Source organism: Gorilla gorilla, chromosome 20, assembly GCF_029281585.2.
Source record: "Gorilla gorilla gorilla isolate KB3781 chromosome 20, NHGRI_mGorGor1-v2.1_pri, whole genome shotgun sequence".
NCBI classification, from domain to species: Eukaryota; Metazoa; Chordata; class Mammalia; order Primates; family Hominidae; genus Gorilla; species Gorilla gorilla.
In genome coordinates, this window is record NC_073244.2 from 28,159,031 (window position 1) to 28,185,836 (window position 26,806).

Consider the following 26,806-nt stretch of genomic DNA (forward strand, 5'->3'; position numbering starts at 1 on the left):
GAAGTCTCTACTCAACACTCACCCACGTGTGTGCCCCTACCTTTCCTTCTGACCCATAACTCCTGGGTCCTGAGCATGACTTTCTTGAAAATGTAGCCCCAAAATTCTCCTTACCTCTGAATCTACTTCCTCTGATCCCTGCCTCCTAGGTACTAATGGTTCAGATTTTCATTTCCTCTAGCAAGTTGTATCTCCAAAGGGATCTAAGGAAACTCTATGATGCATCCTTAGGTATCTAGGCTATAAACCCAGGGAGTCTTGTCCCTGGTGCCCCTCCTGATTTCAACATGGGTATACAGCTTTCAACATGGGCAGTTACGTGTGACCTGTTCCCCACCACCCTGGCAAGGGCCCCAACTTTGTAAATGGCTAAGAGAGACAGAGAGAGAGAGAGAGACAGAGAGAGAGAGATACAGACAGAGAGAGAGAGACAGACAGAGAGAGAGAGACAGACAGAGAGAGAGAGAGGAGAAAGAGGCAGAGAGACAAAGAGGGAGTCAAAGAGAGAAAGAAAGAGAGAGATAGAAGTAGAAGAAAAAAGTGTGCCCTATTCCTTTAAAAGCCAGGGTAAATTTAAAACCTATAGTTGAGAAATGAAGGTCTTATCCATGACCCTATAACACTCCAATACTACCCTGTTGTCACTGTAAACAAGGGCGTAGCCTGAAAACACTGAGACCACTGACAACCCATAGCCTTCTTATCAAAAATCCTTAACCCAGTGACTGACGGATGGCCCAAGTGCATTCAATCTATAGTGGCAACTGCTTTTGTAGCAGTAGAAAGTAGAAAAGTAACTTTTAGAGGAAACCTCATTGTGAGCACACCTCACCAGTTCAGAATTAGTTTAAGCCAAAAAAGAAAAAAGTAGCTTACAAACTCAAAAAGTCTTAAAATACGGGGCTATTCTGTTAGAAAAAGGTAATTTAACACTAACCACTGATAATTCCCTTAACCCAGCAGATTTCCTTACAGGGGATTTAAATCTTAATTACTATACAAAGGTCCAACCAGACCTAAGAGGAAATCCCTTCAGGACAGGATGATAGATGGTTCCTCCCAGGTGACTGAGAAAAAAAAAAAGGGGGTATTCAGTAATTGATAGGGAGACTCTTGTGGAAGCAGAGTTGGAAAAATTGCCTAATAATTGGTCTGCTCAAATGCGCGAGCTGTTTGCACTCAGCCAAGCCTTAAAGTACTTACAGAATCAAAAAAGACTATTTCAATCCTGACTCAAAGGGTTACCTACACCCTCTCTGAAATGAATTTGCATAAGAACGGTTGTTTATGGGAATGCATCTTGATGGGGCAGCTGGGTTGTTATGAAATACTTAGGAACCTAGCCCAGGTCTAGTACTCACCCCTGAGCACAAAGACAATGTTGGGCAAGTTGGTAAAGGGCCACTAGAATCCAGCAGCCTGGACCCCTTTCTTTGTGGTCAAGAGAGGTGGGAAAAGAGGTGCAGGACTGCTACATCAGTGAGCATAACTAATCTGATAAGCAGAGGCCCATGGGTGGTTATGCACCCTGGAAAGGAATAAGCATTAGGAACATAGAGGCCGCTCTATGACTAATGCTTATCGGAAAATGACCAGGGGTGCTGGCATCCCTATGTTCTTTTTTCAGATGGGAAATATTCCCCCCAAGGCAAAAATGTCCCTAAGATATATTCTGGAGAATTGGGGCCAATTGACCCTCAGACACTAAGAAAGAAATGACTTATATTCTTCTGCAGTACAACCTCACCATGATATCCTCTTCAAGGGGAAAAGCCTGGCCTCCTGAGGGAAGTATAAACTATAACACCATCTTACAGCTAGACCTCTTTTGTAAAAAGGAAGGCAAATGGAGTGAAGTGCCATATGTGCAAACTTTCTTTTCATTAAGGGACAACTTGCGATTATGTAAAAAGTGCAATTATGTAAAAAGCCCTACAGGAAGCCCTCAGAGTCTACCTCCCTACCCCAGTGTCCCCCCAAATCCTTCCCCAACTAATAAGGACACCCCTTCAACCCTAATGGTCCAAAAGGAGATATACAAAGGGGTAAACAATGAGTCAAAGAGTGCCAATATTCCCCCATTATGTCCACTCCAAGCAGTGGGAGGAGGAGAATTTGGCCCAGCCAGTGTGTGTATACCTTTTTCTCTCTCAGACTTAAAACAAGTTAAAATAGACCTAGGTAAATTCTCAGATAACCCTGATGGCTATATTGATGTTTTACAAGGGTTAGGACAATCCTAACATCTGACATGGAGAGATATAATGTTACTGCTATATCAGACACTAACCACAAATGAGAGAAGTGCCACCATTACTGCAGCCTGAGAGCTTGGTGATCTCTGGTATCTTAGTCAGGTCAATGATAGGATGACAACAGAAGAAAGAGAATGATTCCCCACAGGCCAGCAGGCAGTTGACAGTGTAGCCCCTCACTGGGACACAGAATCAGAACATGGAGATTGGTGCCACAGACATTTGCTAACTTGCATGCTAGAAGGACTAAGAAAAACTAGGAAAAAGCCTATGAATTATTCAATGATGTCCAGTATAACACAAGGAAAGGAAGAAAATCCTACTGCCTTTCTGGAGAGATTAAGGGAGGCATGGAGAAAGCATCCCTCTCTGTCACCTGACTCTATTGAAGGCCAACTAATCTTAAAGGATAAGTTTATCACTCAGTCAGCTGTGGACATTAGAAAAAAACTTCAAAAGTCCGCCTTAGGCCCGAGCAAAACTTAGAAACCCTATTGAACTTGGCAACCTCAGTTTTTTATAATAGAGATCAGGAGAGCAGACAGAATGGGACAAACAGAATTACAAAAAAAAGGCCACCACTTTAGTCATGGCCCTCAGGCAAGCAGACTTTGGAGGCTCTGGAAGAGAGAAAAGCTGGGCAAATCAAATGCCTAATAGGGCTTGCTTCCAGTGAGGTCTACAAGGACACTAAAAAAGATTGTCCAAGTAGAAATAAGCCAACCCCTCATCCATGCCCCTTATGTCAAGGGAATCACTGGAAGGCCAACTGCCCCAAGGGATGAAGGTCCTCTGAGTCAGAAGCCACTAATCAGATGATCCAGCAGCAGGACTGAGTGTTCCTGGGGCAAGTGCCAGCACATGCCATCACCCTCACAGAGCCCCAGGTATGCTTGACCATTGAGGGCCAGGAGGTTAACTGTCTCCTGGACACTGGCACAGCCTTCTCAGTCTTACTCTCCTGTCCTGGACAACTGTCCTCCAGATCTGTCACTATCAGAGGGGTCCTAGGACAGCCAGTCACTAGAAACTTTTCCCAGCCACTAAGTTGTGACTGGGGAAATTTACTCTTTTCACATGCTTTTCTAATTATGCATAAAAGCCCCACTCCCTTGTTAGGGAGAGACATTCTAGCAAAAGCAAGGGCAATCATACATCTGAACATAGGACAAGGAACACCCATTTGGTGTCCCCTACTTGAGGAAGGAATTAATCCTGAAGTCTGGGCAACAGAAGGACAATATGGATGAGCAAAGAATGCCCATCCTGTTCAAGTTAAACTAAAGGATTCCACCTCTTTTCCCTACCAAAAGCAGTACCCCCTTAAACCCGAGGCCTAACAACGACTCCAAAAGATTGTTAAGGACCTAAAAGCCCAAGGCCTGGTAAAACCATGCAATAGCCCCTACAATACTCCAATTTTAGGAGTACAGAAACCCAACAGATAGTGGAGGTTAGTGCAAAATCAGCTTCACTCCCTAGCAGCAGTAGTTCTTCAAAATCAAAGAGCTTTAGACTTGCTAACCACCGAAACAGGGGGAATTTGTTTATTTTTACGGGAACAATGCTGTTATTATGTTAATCAATCCAGAATTGTCACCAAGAAAGTTAAAGAAATTTGAGATCAAATATAATGTAGAGCAGAGGAGCTTCAAAACACTGGACCTGGGGCCTCCTCAGCCAATGGATGCCCTGGATTCTCCCCTTCTTAGGACCTCTAGCAGCTATAATATTGTTACTCCTCTTTGGACTCTGTATCTTTAACCTCCTTGTTAAGTTTGTCTCCTCCAGAATCGAAGCTGTAAAGCTACAAATGGTTCTTCAAATGGAGCCCCAGATACAGTCCAAAGTTGATGACATTGAAGGCACTCTTCTCAAGGAAATCTCAACTGCACGACCCCTACTATACCCCAATTCAGCAGGAAGAAGTTAGAGTGGTCGTCAGCCAATCTCCCCAACAGCACTTGGGTTTTCCTGTTGAGAGGGGGCACTGAGAGACAGAACTAGCTGGATTTCCTAGGCCGACTAAGAATCCCTAAGCCTAGCTGGGAAGGTGACTGCATCCACCTTTAAACACGGGGCTTGCAACTTAGCTCACATCTGACCAATCAGGTAGTAAAGAGAGCTCACTAAAATGCTAATTAGGCAAAGACAGGAGGTAAAGAAATAGCCAATCATCTATTGCTTGAGAGCACAGCAGGAGGGACAATGGTCAGGATATAAACCCAGGCATTCGAGCTGGTGACTGCTACCTTCTTTGGGTCCCCTCCCTTTGTATAGGAGCTCTGTTTTCACTCTATTAAATCTTGCAACTGCAAAAAAAAAAAAAAAAAAACCGAAAAAAATTATCTCCAAAATATCATTTACTCCCAAAGAATGAACTGCTTCAGTTAAGTCTTCATCTGTTGTCCACCATGTTAGATTTCCAATATATAATGCAATTCTCTTTCCAGTATATGTATAGACAACAATAGGTGCCACTCCTTTACCCACATCATCACCAACAGTTGGTGGGAGAGTATCCATGTAATCCCAGTCTTCTGTGGCATCTCCATTATTTGCAGATGGAGATATGACATAGTCATACAAATCTATCTGGTCATACCCACGATATTCAGCTTCCTGGTTTAACTCTTCACCCACATCTGCGTAAATGTCTATGTGGTCCACGCTGTCTGCCATCTTCCCTCAGCCTCGGCCACTGCTGCTGCCGCCACCAAATAAGTACATTTTTGATGGTGACAGGGTAATATCAATGTCTAAAGTTTTGGTCTATCTCTCAAAATTGAGAGGTTGACCAAAAGAGAGAAATTGTTAAATTAATTATGCCTAAAGCTGCCCCCTTTCCTGTTTAACTTTGGTCACTAGGTTTTTTGTACATAGTAAACTGAAATCTAACTGGGTATATAAATAGATCAACCAATTATTGTACAAACCTCTGTGTTTTTGCCAATAAAAGAACAAGTGTTCAGATCATGATTAAATAAGGCATATCCCAACCTGTAATCAATCTGGCTGTTTCTGTACCTCACTTTCATTTTTTGTATGTCACTTTGCTTTTGCTGTCTATAAATCTGTTTTCATCATGTGGCTGGGCTAGATTCTCTCTGAGCCTACTCTGGATCCACAGGCTACCCAATCTGCAAATCATTCCATGCTCAATTGAACTCTGTTGCTCACATCTGGGAGCACTTTGCGAGGCTGAGGCAGGTGGATCAAGAGGTCAGGAATTCAAGAGCAGCCTGACCAACATGGTGGAACCCTGTGTCTACTAAAACTACAAAAATCAGCTGGGTGTGGTGGCGCATGCCCATAATCCAGGTACTCAGGAGGCTAAGGCAAGAGAATCGCTTGAACTGGGGAGACAGAGGTTGCCGTGAGACAAGATCACGCCATTGCACTCCAGCCTGGGTGACAAAGCAAGACTCCATCTTTAAAAAAAAATTAATGTATCTAAAGGTTTTTTCTTTTAAAAGATTTCAAATATTTTCTATGATGAAAACTAATAATGAGCTGTTGGACTTTGATTTTCTAAACTCATCCCTAAGCTATTTCTCCAAATTATTTTATGTCTTTTCAAAATGCTTCTCCAGTTTCTTTCTTTCCTTCCTTCCCTCCTTCCCTCCCTCCCTCCCTCTCTTTCTTTCTTTCTTTCTTTCTTTCTTTCTTTCTTTCTTTCTTTCTTTTCCTTCCTTCCTTCTTCTTTCCTTCTTTTGACAGGGACTCACTCTGTCATCCAGTCTTGATTGCAGTGGTGTAACTACTCATAGCTCACTGCAGACTTGACCTCCCAGGTTTAAGCAATCCTTCTGCCTGTGCCACCTAAGTAGCTGGGACTATAGGCATGCACCACCATGGGTGGCTAACTTCATTTTTGTCATGGAAACAGAATCTTACTATGTTGTTCGGGTAGCACTGGAACTCCTGAGCTCACATAAATCTCCCATCTCAGCCTCCCAAAGTGCTAAAAATACAGGTGAGAGCCACCGTGTGCTTCTGTAATTTTTGTGAGGATTATTCCCAATGATAAAAAGTACTCTATGAGCACAAATCTAAAAGGAATCTGACTTCTTCTGTAGAAGTGTCACTCTCCAGGATTTCAAGAGTCTAGGGCAGGGCAGCTACTTTAGTAGTGTGATCTATGGAGGTGTATGGGCTTTGGAGTCAGATAAAGTTGATCCTGATTCTCAGCCCAGCCACTTAGTAGCCGTAGGTCTGCACAAGTTTCTTGATGTGGAAGAGTTCTATATACCACATATGTAAAAAAGGTAGAATATTACAAATTGCAAAATGATTGCAAAGTGACAACATTTTTTCATCCCTCTTGTATCTATGCCCATAGCCAGGTGCTTTTACAGCTGTTTCCTTAAGATCCGGAATCTGTTTTCAAAACCCTATATCTGGCTGCCCTTATTTGCTCAGGTCAGTAGAAACCTGTGAACATGACAGTGGGCCAGTTTGGGGCCCAGGCTCAAATGGTATTGACTGCTTCTGTTTTTCTTTTAGAATGCTGCCATCTCCATGAATAATGCCCATGTTAGCCAGCTGGAAAATAAGATACCATGAGGAGGAGAAGCAAGGTGCCCCTGTTGACAGGCCGAGAAGAAGAAACTCACCCCCAGAAGCAGAGCTGTCTAGTCAACAAGCAGCTGATGATACATGTCTGAAGGAGCTCAGCTGAGACTGGAAGAATGGCCCCACTCAGCTCGGCCTAAATGGCTGATCATTTCAATTATGAACTAATAAGTTTTAGATGATTTGTTATGCTGCAATAGCTAATACATGCACCCAGTGCAGATAGGTTGCCAGGATTCAGAGACAGGTTGACTACGAGTTGGCTTGTAACAGTGGACACTCTCTAGGTACTGATTTCTTCCCCTGATTTAAAGTTCGATGTTTTCTGAGAGAATTTTGGGTAATGCAGAAATACCTGTAGACATGTACGCGTGTGATTGGTGCTTAGACTCACATAGTCCCCCACACCAGGAGAAAACAGATAAATACAGCCTGACCATTAGGGCCAAGACCAAATAGCAAAATATGTTTGCTTTTAATGTATTTTCTCCATCTCTAAATACTGGAGTTCAAGTGTGTGGACAGAACTGAAGACAGCTGTTTTTCTCCTGTAGCCCCATCATCCTTTGTTCACTATCTGGTCTCTAAAAGAAAGGTGGGCAACAGGTGACCAGCAGTTGTTTATTACCTGTGGCTATTTTATTCCTACTGCCTATATGCTCTTAATTTTATACTTTATTATCTAGAAAACTGTCATATGTACATTGGTGTTGTGGACCTTATGCTATTCTCTTCTTTCAGAGTTAGAGAATATTTTAGAGAATATTTCTGTGTTAAAAATTATTGGAGAATTTCAGTCATTTCTATTAATCAGAACCAATTCTCTTTACTCTGTCATTTTATTTTAATTCAAATGATAAATTCTGTTCATGACCATTTGGTAAATATATGTCTGTCTGTGTGCTTGCGTTTTTCAGGAGCCATTGTCATTTAGGGATGTGGCCATAGAATTCTCTCTGGAGGACTGGCATTGCCTGGACACTGCTCAGCAGGGTTTGTATAGGAAAGTGATGTTAGAGAACTACAGAAACCTGGTCTTCTTGGGTGAGAATAACTTTAATACGCAATTTCTAATATACCCTAAAGGTTTCCTTTCTCTTTTTTTGTGGAATGATTTTTGGTAATTTACGCTTTGCATAAATGAGTTTCTGATCCATTTTTTCAAGAAAATCTTGAGACTTTGTCTGTGTGGAAAAGAAGGTACTCAAGATGTCTCATCTTGACCTGAACTTTCCACATTCCTGAGCTGATCTGTATCCTTCACTCTAGATTAGTGGTAATTCCAGAAATGTAGTGGCATAAAATATTGTTGTCAATGTTTTTAGGCCAGGCGCGGTGGCTCACTCCTGTAATCCCAGCACTTTGGGAGGCCAAGGTGGGCAGACCACGAGGTCAGGAGTTTGAGACCAGCCTTGCCAACAAAGTGAAACCCCATTTCTATGAAAAATACAAAAATTAGCCGGGCATGGTGGCACATGCCTGTAGTCCCAGCTACTCATGAGACTGAGGCTGGAGAATTCATTTGAACCCAGGAGGCAGAGATTGTAGTGACCCGAGATCGTGCCACTGCACTCCAGCCTGGGCAACAGAGCGAAACTCTGTCCCACCCCGCCCAAAAAAAAAAAGTATTTATATATAGTTGCCCGTATTTTAAAATCTATTCATCACCATCGTGAGTACCGGGTAGTGAAATCAAGGAGCTACAAATTTAAAATATTTTCTAAACACTTAGAAATTTCATTAATTAGTATATTTTGAGATTAATTTTGGGAATATTCTATTACCTCCTATTTACTAATCATACTACTAGGCTGGTAATTGGAGAATAAGAGAAACATTCAAGTTATTCATTTCTAATAAAGCAGGTATTGCTGTCACTAAGCCAGACCTGGTCACCTGTCTGGAGCAAGGAAAAGAGCCCGAGAATATAAAGAGACAGATGGTAGCCAAATCCCCAGGTAGGTGAGAGTGAATACAACAGATGACACAGATGAAATGTCCAAAGGTCAAAAAGAAAGCTGGTCCTTAAAATGTGATTTGGGAAGCTGTGTTCCAAAGGAAATAGTTTCTGGGATGCCTGAGTGTTTTTGTTTTTTGGGAGTATTTTTTGCTGTCACATAGGGGCATCTTCTCTCTTATGCTTTTAAATTCTTTAAAGATTCTGCTTTCCCTTTGGTGATCTTCCTTCAAGTGTACAGTGAGAGCCAAAGCCCTTTTCCTGGCATGTAAAAGACTGTACAATCTCCCTGCTTTTCCATTATTTGGGGGGACACACAGATATCAGCATAATTTTGGGAAACTCTATGTTAAACTATTTTTTAGTTTTCCTTTTTCATCATGTCTGAAATGTGTGAAAGTAGTGGTTTCTGTTCCATTGTTTTGTTTGTTAATCTTTCTGCACATTTCATCTGTTTTTAATTACTATATTCTTGAAATAGAGTTAAATTATAAAGTATAATACCCCTCTGCTTTGTTCTTTTGCCTCAAGATTGCTTGGGCTTTTCGAAGTTTACTGCAGTTTCTTGTAAATTTTAGAATTGTATTTTTTATTACTGTGGAAAAAATGCCACTGGAATTTTAACAGGAAGTTTATTGAATCTGTAGATTCCTTTAGATAATATGACACTTTAACAATATTTATTCTTTCAATCCATGGACATGAAATATTTTAAAATTTGTCTCTTCAATAATTTATTTCATTGGCATCTTACATCTTTTTTGTTTTGTTTTGTTTTTTGAGAAGGAGTCTCACTCTTTTGCCAGGTTGGAGTGCAGTGGTGCAATCTTGGCTCACTGCAACCTCTGCCTCCTGGGTTCAAGCAATCTTCCTGCCTCAGCCTCCTGAGTAGCTGGGACTACGGGCGCATGTCACCACACCAAGCTAATGTTTTGTATTTTTAGTAGAGATGGAGTTTCACCATGTTGGCCAGGATGGTCTTGATCTCTTGACCTCGTGATCTGCCCCCCTTAGCCTCCCAAAGTGCTGAAATAACAAGCATAAGCCACCATGCCTGGCCTATCTTATATCTTTTATTGTAAAGATTTTTTACCTTCTTGGTTAAATTTGCTCTCAGAAATTTATTATTTTAATGCTATTGTAAATAAGATTTTCTTTATTGTATCAGATAGTTTAAGTGTATGGAACAATAACTTATACTTGTATGTTAACTTTATATTTTGCTAATTTACTGAGTGTATTTATTAGTATAGACAAATTTCAATGCAATGTTTATGTTTTTTTATATATAAGATCATATGATCCACAAACAGTAACTTTTTACTTATTTGTCTTCAATTTCAGTGGCTTTTCAAAAATGTTTTTGACTCATGATTCTGCCACTTACTTCCAGTCCTACATTAAAATAGAAGCATTGACAATAGGCACAATATAGTTTTGCATTGGTGTCTGTGAATTTGATAGAGCAAACACTTCTTCAAGTTGTTTTTTTTGTTTTGTTTTGTTTTTTTTGTTTTGTTTTGAGACAGCATTTTGCTCTTGTTGCCCAGGCTCGAGTGCAGTGTCATGATCTCGGCTCACAGCAACCTCCACCTCCTGGGTTCAAGTGATGCTCTGTCTCCAAAAAAAAAAAAAAGAAAGAAAAGGAAAATTAATGGTTGTAAAAACACATAACATAAAATTTACCATCTTAAATCTTTTTTTTTTCTTTTTTGAGACAGAGGCTCCCTCTGTCACCCAGGCTGGAGTGCAGTAGCACAATCTCGGCTCACTGCAACCTCCTCTTCCTGAGTTCAAGCAATTCTCCTGCCTCAGCCTCCTGAGTAGCTGGGATTACAGGCACCAACCACCATGCCTGGCTAATTTTTTGTATTTTTAGGAGAGACAGGGTTTCACCATGTTCGCCAAGCTAGTCTTGAATTCCTGACCTCAAGTGATCCTTCCAACTCAGCCTCCCAAGGTGCTGGGATTACAGCATGGGCCACCGAGCCCAGCCTACCATCTTAAATTTCTTTAAGTGTACATTTCAGGGCTAGACCTGGTGGTGCCTCACAACTGTAATCCCAGGATTTCCAGAGGTCAAGAAAGGAGGATCACTTGAGCCCAAAAGTTTGAAATCAGCCAGGGCAATACAGGGAGATTCCCTCTCCACAAAATTATTTTAAAAATCGCCAGGCATGGTGGTATGCACAAGTGGTTTCAGCTACTTGGGAAACTGAGAGAAGAGAATTACTTGAGCCTGAAAGTTTGAGGCTGAAGTGAGCCATAATTGTGCCACTGCACTCCAGCTTGGGTGACAGAGTGAGAATGTCTCAAAAAAAAAAAAAAGTTTTACAGCCCAGGCACAGTGGCTCACTCCTGTAATCCCAGCACTTTCGGAGGCTGAGGTGGGCAGACCACCTGAGGTCAGGAGTTCAAGACCAGCCTGACCAATATGGTGAAACCCCATCTCTACTAAAAATACAAGAATTAGCTGGGCCTATGACAGGTGCCTGTAATCCCAGCTACTTGGGAGGCTGAGGCAGGAGAATTTCTTGAACTCAAGAGCCAGAGGTTGCAGTGAGCTGATTGCCCCATTGCACTCCAGCCTGGGTAAGAGTGAAACACCATCTCAAAAAATAATAATAATAAAAATAATTGCATTTTAGCCATGTTAAGTATATTCACATTCTTATGCAAAAAACTTCTAGAAATTTTACATCTTGTGAAACTGAAACTAAATACCCATTAAGTAACAATAACCCATTTTACCCTCTCCCCAGCCTTTGGCAAACACCCTTCCACTTTCTGTTATTCTAAATGTGACTATTTAAGATATCTCATATAAGTAGAATCATACAGTGTCCATCATTTTGTTTCTGGCTTATTTCAGGTGATGTAATATTCTCAAAGTTTATCTTAAAATGTGACAAGATTTTCTTCTTTAAGACTGAATAGGCCGGGTGCAATGGCTCACGCCTGTAATCCCAGCACTTTGGGAGGCTGAGGTGGGCAGATCATGAGGTCAGGAGATCGAGACCATCCTGGCTAACACGGTGAAACCCAGTCTTTACTAAAAGTACAAAAATTAGCTGGGCGAGGTGGCTCTCGCCTGTAGTCCCAGATACTCGGGAGGCTGAGGCAGGAAAATGGCGTGAACCTGGGGGGCAGAGCCTGCAGTGAGCCGAGATCGCACCACTGCACTCCAGCCTGGGTGACAGAGCGAGACTCCGTCTTGGAAAAAAAAAAAAAAGACCTAATAATATTCCATTTTATGTATAGTTTACATTTTTGATGTGTTCATAAATCTAGAGACACCTGGGTTGCCTCAGCCTTTTGACTTTTGTGAGTACTGGTACAATAATCATAGATGTTCAAATATGTCTTCTGGTCTTTTTTGCATATTTTGAATATAGATTCATTAATGGAATTGCTGAATTTAATAATAATTATTTTTAATTGAGAAACGTAATATTTTAAAATAATGACTGCATCTTTGTTTTCTACCAACAATCAACAGAGGTTTCATTTTCATTGCATCATCAACAGATTTGTTGTCTGAAAAATTTATAGCGCCATTGTAATGGATGTGAAGTGACTTCATTTTTTTCATTTTTATTTTTACACGTTTCTCTACAAATTGTTAATTTTATGTGCCATTTCAAATGGTTTTCCCCATTTGTGTATCTTTTTTTTTTTTTTGAGACAGAGTTTTACTCTTATCGCCTGGGCTGGAGTACAATGGCGCGGCCTCAGCTCACTGCAACCTCCACCTCCCAGGTTCAAGTGATTCTCCTGTCTCAGCCTCCTGAGCAGCTGGATTACAGGCATGAGCCACCACGCTCATCTAATTTTGTATTTTTAGTCGAGACAGGGTTTCACCACCTTGGCCAGGCTGGTCTTGGACTCCTGACCTCAGGTGATCCACCCGCCTTGGCCTCCCAAAGTGCTGGGATTACAGGCATGAGGCCCTGCACATGACCTTGTGTATCTTTTTTGATAAAAATTTAGTTCAATTATTTGTTCATTTCTAAATCAAGTTATTCAAATTTATTGTTCAGTTTTAAGAGTTGTCTCTATATTCCATTTTTTTTTTTTTTTTTTTTTTTTAGATGGCGTTTTGCTCTTGTTGCCTAGTCTGAGTGCAATGGTGTGACCTCGGCTTGATGCAACCTCTGCCTCCCCATTTTAAGTGATTCACCTGCCTCGGCCTCCCAAGTATCCGGGATTACAAGCATGCACCACCATGCCTAGATAATATTGTATTTTTAGTCGAAATGGGGTTTCACCATGTTGGTCAGACTGGTCTTCAACTCCTGAGCTCAGCCTTCTCCACCTCGGCCTTCCAAAGTGCTGGGATTGAACCACTGCACCTGGCCCAAATATTAACTCTTATCACGTGTAACTTGCAAATATTTCCCCCCATTTCCTATGAGGCATTTTCACTCAATTGAATGTTTTTAGTTTCTAATGTGGAGAAATTTTGAAGTATAGTGTAAATTTTTCTGTTTTTTTTTTTTGTTGCTGCTCATGCATTTAGTGTTGTATCTAAGAAAATGATGCCAAGACCCATGTCATGACTTTTTTCTATTTTGTTCAAGAGATTTGTTAGTTTTTTATGAGTGTAATTATTTTATTGAAAACATTTTTTATATATGGTTCAAGGAAATGATCCAACTTTATCAGTGTTGATATTTAGTTTTTAACATTTTTGAAAAGATTATCTTTTCTCTATTGTATGTACATGGCAGCTTTGTGGAAGATCATTTAATCATATACACAAGGGTTCATTTCTGAACTCTCTATTATGCTCTTTCATCTGTTTATCTGTCTTTGTATCAGTACCATGCCGATTTTGTTATTGTAGCTTTTAATGTTTTAAAATCAGGAAGTATAATGCCTCTTTGTTCTTTTCATGGGTGTTTGGTTAGTTATAGTTCACAATCAAATTTAAAAATTTTAAAGAATATTTCTGTAATAACTGTGCTATTTAGATTTTTATAGAGATTTCATTGAATTTGTTCACCTCTGTAGGTTATATTGGCACCTTAACAAAATTAAAATTTTTGACCCTTGAGCAGGAATGTGTTTTATTTTAATTTAATTTAATTTTATTTATTAGAGACAGTCTTCCTATGTTTCCTTGGCTAGTTTCCAGCTCCTGGGCTCAAGCAGTTCTCTTGCCTCAGTCACCCAAAATGCTGGTATTACAGATGTGAGCCATTGCACTCGGCCCATGTGTTTTATTTTTAGATATTGTTGGATTTTCCAGTTTTACTTTTGCTTTTAATTCCTAGGTTTTTTTTTTTTTTTTTTTTTTTTTGAGACAGAGTTTTGCTCTTGTTGCCCAGGCTGGATTGCAATGGTGTGATCTGCGCTCACCACAACCTCTGCCTCCCAGGTTCAAGCAATTCTCCTGACTCAGCCTCCCAAGTAGCTGGGATTACAGGCAAGCACCATCACGCCTGGCTAATTTTGTATTTTTAGTAGAGACAGGATTTCTCCATGTTGAGGCTGGTCTTGAACTCCTGATCTCAGGTGATCCGCCTGCCTCGGCCTCCCAAAGTGCTGGGATTACAGACGTGAGCCACTGTGCCCAGCCTTTAATTCCTAGTTTTATTCAGTTTTGGTCAGATACCATGCAGTGCATGATTTTGGTCTTCTTAAATTTATTTGTTGTCGTTTTCAGACAGGATCATACTCCGTCACCCAGGCTGGAGTATAGTGTCATAATTTTGGCTCACTGCAACCTCAGCCTCCTTGACTCAAGTGATCTTTACACCTCAGCCTCCTGAGTAGCTGAGACTATTGACATGCACTGCCATGCCTGGCTAATTTTTTGATTATTTCTAGGGACAGGCTCTCACTATATTACTGACACTGGTCTTATACTTGTGGTCCCAAGGGATCCTCTCACTTTTGTCTTCCAAATTGTTGAAATTATACATATCAGCCACTACACCCAGCTGGTATTCTTTAATAAGACTTGTTATGTGTTCTAACAGAATACATCAGGTGCAAATAAGAATATTGTGTATTATTTTGCTTTTAACTAAAAAGTTTTGTACATGTCTGTTAAGCTTAGTTTGTCTGTGGTATGGTTTGGATGTCCATGTTCTGCAAACCTCATGCTGTAATGTAATCCTCAATCTTGGACGTAGAAGCTGGTGGGAAGGTGTTTATATCATGGGGGCAAATTTCTCATAAATGCCTTGGCACTATTCTTTTGATAATCAGAAAGTTTACACTCCATTAATTCAAATGAGAGCTGCTTCATTAAAAGGACCTGGCTTTTTTTCTTTTTTGTGATGGAGTTTCACTCTGTACTCTAGGCTGGAGTGCAATGGCACAATCAAAGCTTACTGCAACCTCTGCCTCCCTGGTTCAAGTGATTCTCCTGCCTCAGCCTCCCAAGTAGCTGGGATTACAGGGACCCATCACCATGCCCAGCTAATTTTTGTAGTTTGTTATTAGAGATGGGATTTCACCATGTTGGTCAGGCTGATTTCGAACTCCTGACCTCATCGACTTCCCAAAGTGCTGGGATTACAGGCTTGAGCCACCGTGCCTGGCCTGAACCTAGCTTTTTCACCTCACACTTGCTCTTTTTCTTACCATGTCCTGTTTCCATTCTCTGCATATGGCTAGCCAGTTCTCCCAGAACCATTTGTTAAATAGGGAGTTCTTTCCTTATTGCTTGTTTTTGTCAGGTTTTTCAAAGATCAGGCAGTTGTAGGTATACAGTCTTATTTCTGAGTTCTCTGTTCTGTTTCATGGGTCTATGTGTCTGTTTTTATACCAGTGCCAGGCTGTTTTGGTTACTACAGCCTTGTAGTATAGTTTGAAGTTGGATAGCTGATGCCTCCAGCTTTGTTCTTTTTGCCTAAGATTGTCTTGGCTATATGGGGCCTTTTTGGGTTCCATATTAATTTTAAAATAGTTTTCTCATTCTCCATAAATTTTTCTTTCTTTCTTTCTTTTTTTGACATAGTGTCACTCTGTCACCCAGGCTGGAGTGCAGTGGCACAATCTCTGCTCACTGCAACCTCCACCTCCCAGGTTCAAGTGATTCTCCTGAGTCAGTTTCCTGAGTAGCTGGGATCACAGACTTGCAGCACTACACCTGGCTAATTTTTGTATTTTTAGCAGAGATGGGGTTTCACCATGTTGGTTAGGCTGGTCCTAACTTCAACTAATCTGCCCTCATCGGCCTCCCAAAGTGCTGGCATTACAGGCGAGAGCCAATGTGCCTGGCCTGCACTGAAGTTTATCAGGGATATTGGTTTTAAGTTTTTGTTGTTGTTTTTATATCTCCGCCAGGTTGGGTATCAGAATGATACTGATCTTATAAAATGAGTTAAGGGAGGAGTTTCTCCTTTTCTTTCATGTAAATAGTTTCAGAAGAAATGGTACCAGCCCTTCTTTGTACCTCTGGTAGAATTCAGCTGTAAATCCGTCTGGTTCTGGGCTTTTTGTTTGTTTGTTTGGTAGCCTATTTATTACTGTCTCAATTTCAGAACCTGTTGTTGGTCTATTCAGGGATTCAACTTCTTCCTGATTCAGTCTTGGGAGGGTATATGTGTCCAGTAATTTATCCATTTCTTCTAGATTTTCCAGTTTATGTGCATAGAGGTGTTTATAGTATTTTCTGATGATTGTATTTTTTATTTTTTTTGACACGAAGTCTCACTCTTGTCCCCCAAGCTGGAGTACGATGGCACAATCTCGGCTCACTGCAACCTCTGCCTCCTGGGTGCAAGTGATTGTCCTGCCTTGGCCCCCCGAGTAGCTGGGATTACAGGTGCCTGCCACCACACCCGGTGAATTTTTTGTTTTTTTGTATTTTTAGTAGAGGCGGGGTTTCACTTTGTTGGCCAGGCTGGTCTAGAACTCCTGACCTTAGGTGATCCACCCACCTTGGCCTCCCAAAGTGCTGGGATTACAGGCATGATCCACCACACCCAGCCCTGATGATTGTATTTCTATAAGGTCAGTGCTGATACATGCTTTATCATTTTTTACTGTGTCTATTTCTTTCTTTTCTTTATTAATCTAGCTAGTGGTCTATCCATTTTATTTTATTTTTTAAACAGCTCCTGGATTCATTGATTTTTTTGAAAGGTTTTTTTGTGTCTCTGTTTCCTGTGGTTCCACTCTGATCCTGGTTATTTTTTGTCTTCTGCTGGCTTTGGGGTTTGTTTGCTCTTGGTTCTCTTTTTCTTTTAGTTGTGATGTTAGGGTGTCAATTTGAGGTCTTTCTATCTTTTTGATGTGGGTATTTAGTGCTATTTTACCCGACTTAACACTGCTTTAGCTGCATTCCAGAGAATTTGGTTTCAAATAATTTTTTGATTTCTGACAATTATTTACTCAGAAGTTATTCCGGAGTATGTTTTCCATGCAATTGTGTAGTTTTGAGTTAGTTTCATTCAGTCGTATGGTTTTGAGTGAGTTTCTTTCTCTTGAGTTCTAATTTGATTGCACTGTGGTCTGAGAAACTGTTATGATTTCAGTTCTTTGGAATCTGCTAAGGAGTGTTTTACTTCCAATTATATAATCAATTTTAGAGTAAGTGCCACGTGGCAATTAGAAGAATGTGTATTGTGTTGTTTTTGGCTGGTGAGTTCTGTAAATATCTATCAGGTCCACTTGACCTACAGCTGAGTTAAGTCCTGAATATCCTTGTTATTTTTCTTTCCCAATGATCTGTCTAATATTGGCAGTGGGGTGTTAAAGTTTCCCACTGTCATTGTTTGGGAGTCTAAGTCTCTTTGTAGGTATCTATGTTTTATAAATCTGGGTGCTGGCTGGATGTGGTGGCTCATACCTGTAATGTCAGCACTTTGGGAGGCCAAGGCAGGCAGATGCCCTGAGGTCAGGAGTTTGAGACCAGCCTAGCCAACATGGTGAAATGCTGTCTCTATTAAAAATACAAAAATTAGCTGGGCATAGTCATGGGCACCTGTAATCCCAGCTATTCAGGAAGCCGAGGCAGGAGAATTGCTTGAACCTGCGAAGTGGAGTTTGCAGTGAGCCAAGATTGTGCCATTGCACTCTAGTGTGGGTGACAGAGTGAAATTCCATCTCAAAAAATAAATCAATAAATGAAAACAAATCTTAGTGCTCCTTGAATTGATCCCTTTACCATTATGTAGTGTTCTTCCTTGTCTTTTTTCATCTTTGTTGGTTTAAAGTCTGTTTTGTTAGAAACTACTATTGCAACCCCTGCTTTTTTTCTGCTTTTATTTGCTTGGTAAATTGTTCTCCCTTTCTTTATTTTGAGGCTATGGGTGTCTTTGCATGTGAGATGGGTCTCTTGAATACAGCACACCAGTGGGTCTTGACTCTAACCAGCTTGCCATTCTGTTTCTTTTAATTGGGGCATTTAACCCATTTAAATTTAAGGTTAATATTGTTATGTGTGAATTTGATCCTGTTCTCATGGTGCTAGCTGGTTATTTTGCAGACTTGTTGATCTAGTTGTTTCATGGTGTCATTGGTCTTTGTACTTCAGTGTGTTTTGCATTTGCTGGTAGTGGTTTCTTCTTTTCATATTTAGTGCTTCTTTCAGGAGCTCTTGCAAGGCAGGCCTAGTGGTGATGAATTCCTTCAGCATTTGTTTGTCTGAAAATGATTTCATTTCTCCTTCACTTATGAAGCTTACTTTTACTGGGTATTCTGGGTTAGAAATTCATTCTTTTAAGAATGCTGAATATTGGCCCCCAATTGACACCCTGGCTTGTAGGGTGTCTTCTTAGAGGTCCATTTTATAGTAGGTGACCTGGCCTTCCCTTTGGCTGCTCTTATCATTTTTTCCTGAAGTTTCACCTTGAAGAATCTGACAATTATGTGTCTTGAGGTTGATCTCCTCATGGAGTATCTTACTGGGGTTCTCTGGATTTTCTGAATTTGAATGTTGGCCTGTCTTGTTAGGTTGGAAAAGTTCTTCTGGATGATATCCTGAAGTATGTTTTCCAACTTGGTTACATTCTTTCCATCTCTTTAGAGTACTGCAATCAGTTGTAAGTGGTCTTTTTACATAATCCAACAGTTCTCAGAGATTTTTTTCATTCCTTTTTATTTTTATTTTTTCAATCTTATCTGCCTTATTTAAGCAAGATAGTCTTCAAGCTCTGAAATTCTTTTCCCTGCTTGATCTACTCAGTTATTGATACTTGTGGTTACATTGTGAAGTTCTCATGTTGTGTTATTCAGTTGCATCAGGTCATTTATGTTCCTCTCTAAACTGGTTATTCGGGTTAACAGCTCCTGTAATGTTTTTCGTGGTTCTTAGCTTCTTTGCATTGGCTTAGAACATGCTTCATTACCTCACCGAAGCTGATTATTGCCCACCTTCTGAAGCCTACTTCTCTCAATTTATCCATCTCATCCTGCTCCCAGTTCTGTCCTCTTGCTGGAGACATGTTTTGATTATTTGGAGGAGTAGAGACACTCTGGCTTTTTGAGTTTTGAACATTTTTTATTGATTATTCTCATCATCATGAGTTTATCTAGCTTTGGTCTTTGAGGCTGCTGACCTTTGGATGGGGTTTTTGTGGGGACATTTTTGTTGATGCTGCTGTGGTTGCTTTCTGTTTTTCCTTTAACAGTCAGGCCCCTCTTCTGTAGGGCCACTGTGATTTGCTTGGGATCCACTTCAGATCCTATTTGCCTGGGTTTCTCCCACACCTGGAGGTGTCACCAGTGGAGTGTGTAGAACAGCAGAGAGAACTGCCTGCTCCTTCATCTGTAAGCTTTATCCCAGATGGGCACTGAGCTGATGACAGTGGGAATACTTCTTTATAAGTTGTCTTACAATGCCTGTTGGGGGCATTGTCTCACTCAGTCAGGATGCACAGGATTCAGGAACCACTTAACAAGACACTCTGGCTGCTTCTTGGTGAAGGGGGTGTGCTTCACTGGGAGAAATTCCATACATCTGGACTGCCCAGATTTTTCAGAGCCAGCAGGGGGAAAGACTAAGTCTGCTGATCTGCAGAAACCACTTCATTGTTACACTTTTGTTTCTTGTAGATATGTCTTTTCTCATTTCCTGTTTTACTGCCTTAATTTTTGTTTTAATTTTATTGTGACATGCTTTATTTTTTATTTTGTTTTGCATACTTTCCATAAGTATAATGTAATCTTGAAATACAATGTAACCATATTGAAGAACAGATTACATAAAACATCTTAAAGTTAAAACAACGTATTTTAATCTCATCATACTTCAATTAAATGCAAAACCTATACTGTTATATTTTCCAGTTTGTTATTAATATTAAAAACCATATTATCTTACATCATGTATCTATTAACAGATTTATACAGATTTATATCTTGTTTTTATATCTGTAGAAGAACTTTAAGGGTTTTATGCAGCATCATTATGATAGTAAAAAATTCTATATGTGTCTGTATTTACATTTAATAGAGAACTTTATATTTATATATGTTTTATGATGCTGTCTAGTATCATTTTGTTTTTCAACATAATGGACTCATTTTAGCATTTCTTTTTGTCTGTATGCAGAGTCTCACTATGTTTCTCTGGCTGATCTTGAACTACTGGTCTCAAGTGATCTATCTACCTTGTCTTCCTAAAGCTGTAGAATTACAGGCCTGAGCCACTGTGCCTGGCTACCATTTAACATTTTATGTAGGACTGTGGTAGTTGTAATAAATGCCCTGAACTTTTATTGCGGAAAGTCTTTATTTTTATCTTGTTTTTGAAGTAAAATAATTTTGAATTAAGTATTAGTTAGAAATTCTTTTATAACATCAAAATTTGGGAAGTTCTCAGCCTTTTTTGTCTTCAAGTAAGCTCTGTATTACTTTTTCCCTATATTCTTCTAAGATTCCTTTCATGAATATATTGATCTACTTGATGGTGTCCAATATATTTTACATTCCATTAAAATATGGAATTTTGTTTTGCGATGTTATATTTTTCTGTTATATATTTTAAGGTATGCCACCTCACACCATTTACTTGTGTTTTGGTGTTTTATTTTATATTATAATTGTATATGACAGTGTTTAACTCTGTGCAATTTAAGACAGTCTCTAGCAAAATCAATATAAATCAGCCAGAAGTCTACTGCCAATATAATTACCTCTGTGTTTGTTTACCTCTATAAATGTCATCTCTGTTTATTTTATCACTTGTATATTTGTTTTGTAGGTTTGTTTTGAATGGTCGTTTAGTCTTGGCTAGGTGACCAGTTATAAAATTCTCCTAATTTCAGTATCTGTTGTGAATCTACATTACTTCTGTGTGGGAGAAATACTTTGGGATTTGAAGATAAAATTGAAACTATTATATCTTTATGTATTGTTCATTTTTACTTGTCAAAAACACATAAAATATTATCTTTTTTATTTCTTGAGACGGCAACTCTGTTGCCCAGGCTGGGGTGCAGTGGTGGCATCTTGGCTCACTGCAACCTCCGTCTCCTGGGTTCAAGCGATTCTTTTGCCTCAGCCTCCTGAGTAGCTGGGATTACAGGCATGCGACACCACACCTTGCTAATTTTTGTTTTGTTAGTAGAGATGGGGTTTCACCGTGTTGGCCAGGCTGGTATCCAACTCCTGACCTCGTGATCCACCCACCTGGCCTCCCAAAGTGCTGGGATTACAGGTGTGAGTCATCACACCTGGCCCATTATCAAATATTTTTAAATAATCTGTTTAGTCATATTAATTATAGTGATAATGTTATGCAACATACACCTAGAATGTTTTTATCTTGCAAAGCTAAATCTCAGTGTACATTAAACAACAACCAATTTTTCTGATTTTCTGGCACTTTGCAAACACCACTTTGTTTTCTTTTTCTAAGAGTGTAACTGCCTCATATGTCTTATACAATCTCTGTCTCATTGTGGCTAGCTCATTTTATTTTGCATAATGTCATCAAGCTTTATTTTTAGAGTTGTTAGAATATTTCCTGCTTTTTAAATCCTGGGTTATATTCCAGTACTTTTATGTCGCAAATTATATGTATTGGATAATTTGGTGACAGGAAGTTGCATTGCTGCCAGGCGCAGTGGCTCACATCTGTAATCCCAGCACTTTGAGTGGCTGAGGCAGGTGGATAACAAGTCAATAGATCGAGACCATCCAGGCCAACATGGTGAAACCCCGTCTCTACTAAAAATACAAAAAATTAGCCAGGCGTGGTGGCACACACCTGTTTTCCCAGCTACTTGGGAGGCTGAGGCAGGAGAATTGCTTGAACCCGGGAAGTGGAGGTTGCAGTGAGCCAAGTGTCACTGCACTCCAGCCTGTGCAACAGTGCAAGATTCAGTCTCAAAACAAACAAACAAACAAAAACAATAGAAAGAAATTTGCATTGCTTTTACCTATTGGCTTTCAGTAAAAATGCTGCAATAATTATGGGTATGAAAATAACTCTTCATATGACCATATATGTGAAAGTTTATATAGGTGCTGCATTCTATTTTATTAGTCTACTTTTTACCAATTATACTCATACCAAATTGTTTTAATTCTGTAGCTTTGTAATGTGTTTTGAAATTAGGAACTATAATGCCTTCATTTTCTTTTTTTGAAGACTCTTGGGTACTTTATTGTCTCAACATTTTATATATTTTTGGAGTTGTTGTTTCTATTTCCTCAAAAATGCAATGAGAAATTTTTTAAAACATTGCATTAAATCTGTAGATTACATTGAGAAGTATGGATGTTTTCAAAATATCAATTATTTCTACCTTTAAACAGGAGCATGCTCAAGATTGTGTTGTTTAATTTCCATGTATTTGTAAATTTTTAGTTCTTTTTCTATTATTGTTTTATACTCATTCCATTTTGTTCATATAATCCATACGATTTCAGTCTTAGCAAATGAGTTAAGACTTCCTTTTCGGCCTAACATGTGGTCTACCAAGGAGAATGTTGTATGAGCAATTGAGAAGCATGTGTATCCTGATATTGTTGAGGAGTCTTCTCTATATATCTGTTAGAAATAATTGTTTTATACTGCCTTCAAGTCCCCTCTTCACTAACAAATATTCTGTTTTGTTTTATTTTTATTATGGAAAGTAGGGTATGGAAATGTCTTACCATAATTATATTGCTGTCTAGGTGTTTCTTCCATTCTGTCAATGTTTGCTTTATATATTTGGAAACTTAATGTGAGATACACACACACACACACACACACATATACATTTGACTTAGGTTATCAGTAAATGAATCTATTATTGTTTAATGTCCTTCTTTGTCTCTTTGCAGTTTTGACTTTTAGTACATTTTATAAAATATGAAAGTTTTTCACTTAAGATATAGCTTATGTCATATTATTTTGACCTCTTCTCTCATTTGGTTAATATTTACTTGCAATATCTATATCCGTCTTGCCACTTTCAGTTTTTTTTATCAATAGATCTCAGCTTACTCTTGTAGAAAGGCAAATTGGACCTCAGTTTTTAAAATATTTAAATAAATCTCTTTATTAAAAGTATGTTTCTTGATTGGAAAGTTAAAGATATATATTTAAATAACTTTCTGAAACAGAAAGACATACTAATGTTATTTTATTGTTTTATTTGATTCTTATATCTTGGTCACTCATTTTCTCTTTGTCTTTGTGTCTTTTTGGTTTTATATTGATATGCTTCTTTTACTTATTTCTTAATTTGTTTTGTGCATCTATACACATATGTTCTTTGTGGTACCTTGGGGATTACATAAACCTCTAAAAGATAAAACAGTATATTTCAATCTGGTAAAAAGGAACTTCATTTGCATGCACAATTTTTTTCTCATTACATCTTCCCTCAAATTTGTCATTGATTTTGCTAGTTATATCTTTTTATGTTGTATATTTATTAACAGATGTTTATAATGATTTCTATGATTTTCTCTTTCAACTTTTAGATAATAATTAAAAATGTTTTCCGCACCATTATTATAATGCAAAGAAATTCCATTTTGGTGTATGTGCATATACTTAGAAGTAAAAGTATATATGTGCATATAATCTTTCCCAGAAAATAATGTAGTTTTATATGATTATGTGTTGCTTTTGTTGAATTATGTTATTTTCAGAAGAAGCAACTGCTTTCAGCACTTTTTATATGTAGGGTTTATGGAGTTCCAATATACTTTTCAGAATTTTGTTATTTTTGAAAGTTTTTTTCTTTTTATTTGGCAGGACAGATTTGCTGATGGTATTATGCTGTCTTGATCGCTGTATTTTTCAGGAGTTTGACTTTATCACACATTTCCCTTCTGGCCTGCAAAATTTTTGTTGACAATTCACTGGCTGTCTCATAAGACTATGCTTGCAAATGACGCATCACTTTTATCTTGCAGCTCCCACAGTTCTCCTCTTGTCTGTGACTTTTGAAATTGTGCTCATATATGTGTTTGTTATAAATATCTTTGTGTGTTTCCTAGTTTGTTTGTTGAGCTTCAACATATTGCCTTATTTTGTATACATTGTAATCTTTGATTGAAATTTGGACATTAAAAAAGGCTACTTGTCACAATATTTATAATGTAGCTTTGTCCTGGCATAGTCTGAACAATTGTCTTGGTTAGAGATTCTGGGAGTCTCTCAAACATGTTCTTAGAACGTGTCTTGTCTGAAATGTTCTTTATTTTTTAGTTAAAGGAATTTATTCATGTTTCTTCTTAATAGTAGTCACGTGCTACACCTGTTTTCTCTGTGTGGTACAGTAGTCTCTCTGGTGCTGTAACATTTACCTTTGGTCTCAGCAAACTTAAACTGTCATTCCAAAGTATACCACCATTTCTTTCAGCATTATATTTCAAGAGAGACACAAACCAGTTTTGGAAAGGCTCCTAGAAGCAAGTAACAAAGATGAATGTGCCAGTATTTTACTTGTCGTTAAAAAGTTGGCAATTTACTTCTAAAGACACTATGTTATATTGGGGAGCAGAAAGAGCTGTGTTGGGTAAATGTAACAGACTTTCACTTCCAGGCGGCTCTTTGCGTTGTTCTCACCATGGGCACTTCATACACTTAGCTCATTTGTAAATTTTTTTCAGATGTAATTTGGTTGGTATGTTTTTGTTACATTTACATGTCTAAAGGAATGAGGGCCTTTGGTATTTTCCTATGCCATCTTGTTTATGTAGTTTGTATAATAAGTTAGATTTGAAAACTTTATTTGTTTGTGTCTAGCAAGTAATTTGTTGTTTTTATTTCTTTCAGTTATATGTTCTCATTTTGCCCAAGACCTTTGGGCAGAGCAGGACATTAAAGATTCTTTTCAAGAAGCGATTCTGAAAAAATATGGAAAATGTGGACATGACAATTTACAGTTACAAAAAGGCTATAAAAGTGTGGATGAGTGTAAGGTACACAAAGAAGATGATAACAAACTAAACCTTGTTTGATAACTACCGAGAGCAATATATTTCAATGTGATCCATATGAAAAAGTCTTTCATACATTTTCAAATTGAAATAGACATAAGATAAGACATACTAGAAAGAAATCTTTCAAATGTAAAAAATGTGAAAAATCATTTTGCATGCTCTTACACCTAAGTCAACATAAAAGATTTCATATTACAAAGAATTCCTACCAATGTAAAGATTGTGGCAAAGCCTTCAACTGCTTCTCAATTCTTACTGAACACAGGAGAATTCATACTGGAGAGAAATCTTACAAATGTGAAGGATGTGGGAAAGAATTTAAACGGTCCTCACACTTTACTACACATAAGATAATTCATACAGGAGAGAAACCATACAGATGTGAAGAATGTGGGAAAGCCTTTAACTGGTCCTCAAACCTCACTACACATAAAAGAATTCATACTGGAGAGAAACCCTACAAATGTGAAGAATGTGGCAAAGCTTTTCACCAATCCTCAACCCTAACTGCCCATAAGATAACTCATGCTGGAGAGAAGCCCTACAAATGTGAAGAATGTGGCAAAGGCTTTAACTGGCCCTCAAAACTAACTGCCCATAAGATAATTCATACTGGAGAGAAGCCCTACAAATGTGAGGATTGTGGCAAAGCCTTTTACCGGTCCTCAACTCTTAACAAACATAAAAAAATTCATACTGGAGAGAAACCCTACAAATGTGAAGAATGTGGCAAAACCTTTAACTGGTCTTCACAACTGACTGCACATAAGATAATTCATACTGGAGAGAAGCCCTACAAATGTGAAGATAGTGGCAAAGTCTTTAACCACTCCTCAACTCCTACTACACATAAGAGAATTCATACTGGAGAGAAACCCTACAAATGTGAAAAATGTGGCAAAGCCTTTAACCAGTCCTCAACTCTTACTAAACATAAAAAAATTCATGCTAGAGAGAACCCCTGTTAGTGTGAAGAATATGGCAAAGCCTTTAATAAGTTCTCAATTCTTAACAGATATAAGATAATTCATACTGGAGATAAATTCTACAAACCAGAAAGATGTGACAGTGCTTTTGAAAACACCTCAAACTTTTCTAAACATAAAAGAAATCATAGTGTTGAGAAATCCTAGAAATGTGAAGAATGTGATAAAGCTTTTAAATGGTTGTCACACTTGATTGTATGTAAGATAAGTTATACTGGAGAAAACTTCTACATGTGTGAACAGTGTGGCAAAACTTTTAACCAGTGCTCACACCTTACTTCACAGGAAAGCATTTATACTTGAGAGATATTGTACAAATATAAAGACTGTGAAAAAGCCATTAATATATGCTCACATCTTACTCAACATCGGAGAGTTCATACTTAATAAAAATATTATATGTGCAACTACTGTCAAAATATCTTTAAGAAAATGGAAGCCTTTAAAGTAAAGAAGATTATTTTGAAGAAGAACATTGTAGTAGAATTGTAATATGTTTACTTGTGTCACAGATCTTACTGTACACATTTCGTATTAGAGGAAACCTCAGAGGCAATTGCTCAAACTTTGTTCAATATCAGGGAATTTATATTGAAAAAAAAACCCTGCAAATGTAATAAATTTGGAAAAATACTTTTTCAAAAACTGCAGCTTAGAAAACACCAGAAAGTTCATACTAAAAC

The 26,806-nt window shown here is 38.6% G+C and overlaps 2 pseudogenes; both read left to right on the forward strand.

Annotated features, from left to right (window-relative positions):
- Nucleotides 1-1,627: 1,627 nt before the first annotated feature.
- Nucleotides 1,628-2,741, forward strand: LOC129528783 (uncharacterized; annotated as a pseudogene).
- Nucleotides 2,742-6,587: 3,846 nt separating this feature from the next.
- On the forward strand, nt 6,588-26,495 carry LOC115930141 (zinc finger protein 100-like; annotated as a pseudogene).
- Nucleotides 26,496-26,806: the final 311 nt, after the last annotated feature.